Below are 3,394 nucleotides of genomic sequence, written 5' to 3' on the forward strand. Positions count from 1 at the left end.
TATCTTACTGCCAAAGCTCAAAGATCAGGTCGTGTATCGTGCTGTGTCAACATCTTCCAAAGATAATTACAGTGAAAAATCGTAGTCAGGTTGTTAGGTTAATAAATCGACTTGTGTGTGCATTCAGGGAAAGGGATTGGCCAAGGCAATCTGAGTCATGAAGAACTCAAACTACAACATCAGGCTGAACAGATCAGGGAGAAAGTTAGCTTTGGGAGAGATGTCAGAGGTAGTTTCTTTACAGAGAATGGTGACTGCGTGGAATGCACTGCCAGCAGTGGTGGTACAGTCAGATACATTAGGGACATTTAAGCCACTCTTGGATAGGCACATGGATAATAGTAAAATAAAGGGTATGTAGGTTAGTCTGATCTTAGAGTAGGATAAAAGGTTGGCACAACATCGAGGGCTGAAGGGCCTATACTATGCTGTACTATTCTATGTTCACCCAGACTCATAAGCACAACATATATACACAGGAGAAAGTGAGGTCTGCAGATGCTGGAGATCAGAGCTGAAAATGTGTTGCTGGAAAAGCGCAGCAGGTCAGGCAGCATCCAGGGAACAGGAGAATCGACGTTTCGGGCATAAGCCCTTCTTCAGGAATGGCTTATGCCCGAAACGTCGATTCTCCTGTTCCCTGGATGCTGCCTGACCTGCTGCGCTTTTCCCGCAACACATTTTCAACATATATACACAGACATGCACAAACAAATGCACACAGACACAAGCATACACATACAATGTCTAACAACCTTCCATCTGTTGTATTAGACATTTATAATTACACACAAACATGAAAGCCACATCTCTTTCCATCTCTCCACCCAGACTGCTCAAGTGTACATAGTGTTAATCCAGAAGCAACAAGAAATAATCCAGCAACTACACATAGATCATCGTCTCCTTTAAATAGCACAGGCTGGGCAGGGAAGTCAGGTGAAGTTATCGTTCATGTCCATTATGGAAAGATAGGACAGGGAAGGAAAAAACATTTATACATGTGTAATACATCAGGGGGAGGTTATTAGATATTGTAAATGCTAGTGTTTGTGTGCATGTGTGTGTAAGTAAGTATGTGTGCGTTTGTATGTGCGTGTCTGTGTATATATGTCTGTGCTTGTGAGTCTGTGTGAACATAGAGCAGTACAGCACAGTACAGGCCCTTCAGCCTTTGATGTTATGCTGGCCTTTTTCCTCCTCTAAAATCAGACTAACCTACTTACCCTTCATTGTATTATATTCCATGTGCCTATCCAAGAGTCACTTAAATGTCCCTAATGTATCTGACTCCACTACCATTGCTGGCAGTGCATTCCACGCACCCACCACTCTCTGTGTAAAGAATCAACCTCTGACATCTCCCCTAAACCCTCCTCCAACCACCTTAAAATTATGCCCCCTCATGATAGACATTTTTGCCCTGGGAAGATATCTCTGGCTATCTATTCTAGCTATGCCTCTCATCATCTTGCTTCAGATTAATTTAAATTCACCCTCAGATTGATTCAGATTTATAGGTGATGCAATAGTAGCATTACCTTGTTTACTTACATTGACACATCAGATACTTGAACACACACAGAAGCAGAATTAGAAGAATTCAACAATATCCACAGTAATTATCAACGTTTTATTAACTTTAAAACCACAATACAGAAGGAAAGCATTGCTTTCATCAACACCTCGCTATTTAAGAATGCACAGACATAAGGTAACAACAACAAAAAAATTGTGTTTCCACCATTTATTTTCAAAACTGGAACATTTTAACCAGACATTTTAATGTATCCCATATTTCAATTTAACAATTGATATATTGTCCATTATCATAGCAGCCACTTCATATTCCTCATATTGTAGCTCTGCATCAAATGTAGCCTTAAGCTAGAAACTCTACATTCATTTACAAGTAACTCATTACCTTAGACATTTCTACTTATCTAACTCCTAGTTAGTTGCGTGTTCCTTTGTGACACATTTTAAACAGAGTTCTCTTCCTTTCAGCTCCCTCCTTCTCCCAACATTCCCCTCCCCCTGTCCCAGACCCATTGGACATCTATCATTTTGGCAAAAAAAGGTTTCTGGCCTCTACTCCCAGCAGTCAGACCTCCATCCCTGCCTGATGATCCTCCAGCCATTCCCTTCTGGCCAACATTTAGTTCCCTAACCACTCACTACTCCTCCAATCGCAGGTTGCTTCAAACCTTGTTTGTTCTGATAGGCTCACAAGGGAACATATCAGCAGCAAGCACAGGGGACTGCCAGCATGTGATTGGGCAAATTGTTTCCCTCATGCTATTCATAAAGTCATAAGCACAGAAACAAACCCTTCAGTCCAACTAGTCCACACTTGCCATGTTCATAAACCCAACTAGTGCCATTTGTCTCCAAAATGTTCCTATTTATGTACTCATCCAAATATCTTTTAAACATTGTCTATGTACCTGCATTCACCAATTCCACACGCTAATCATCCCTTGTGTAAAAATGTTGACCAAATGTCCCTTTTAAATCTTTCTCGTCTCATCTTAAAAATTGGCCCCTTAGTTTCGAACTCCTCCTCCTCCCCCTCCCCCCAATTTTAGGGAAAAGACTTTTGCTATGCCCCTCATGATTTTATAAACCTGTATAAGATTACCCCTCAACTTCCTATGCTCCAGTGAAAAAAGACCCAGCCTATTTTTGTAACCCAAACCCTCCACTCCTGGCAACATCCTTGTAGATCTTTGCTGAACCTTGTCCAGTTTAATAATTTCCTTCCTGTAAAAGGTAACCAGAATATATGGGAATGCCTTTTCCCTGATTGGTTGACCACCTGGCTAAGTTTTCCTAGGAATTCTGGGAATTTGGTGCACAGACCTTTTGACTATTCCTCTGTATTTTGGGCACTGGTGTAGATATAGATGGTTTTCCAGAAAGCATATTACTGAACTATGGTCCATGTATCGAAGCTATAGTGTAACATATCACAACACTTGGTGAGGCCTGAAATAATGCACAATGAAAGCTCTGGAGTTTGTGCCAAAATTGTGATTATCCCAAACATCATAACTCACAGGAGCAGGGAATTGTACTTTTGGAAATTATGTCTTTTGTCAAAAAAATCAATGTGTCCCGGATGTTTCCCAAAGCAATTTCTTTCACATCCATTCAGTTCATTTTCTGTATCTCTTGAACTTTTGTGGTTCAAAATAAAATAACTATAATAGCTTTTTGTGTGCTACCTTGAGTCTGTGATATCCTACTGACAAGTAAAGCTGGTGTCCCTTTTTTGATTTTATTTGTAGAGTCATAGTCATAGAGATGTACAGCATGGAAACAGACCCTTTGGTCCAACCTGTCCATGCCGACCAGATATCCCAACCCAATCTAGTCCCACCTAGCGCCCGGT

The sequence above is a fragment of the Chiloscyllium plagiosum genome, chromosome 21, assembly GCF_004010195.1.
Source record: "Chiloscyllium plagiosum isolate BGI_BamShark_2017 chromosome 21, ASM401019v2, whole genome shotgun sequence".
NCBI classification, from domain to species: Eukaryota; Metazoa; Chordata; class Chondrichthyes; order Orectolobiformes; family Hemiscylliidae; genus Chiloscyllium; species Chiloscyllium plagiosum.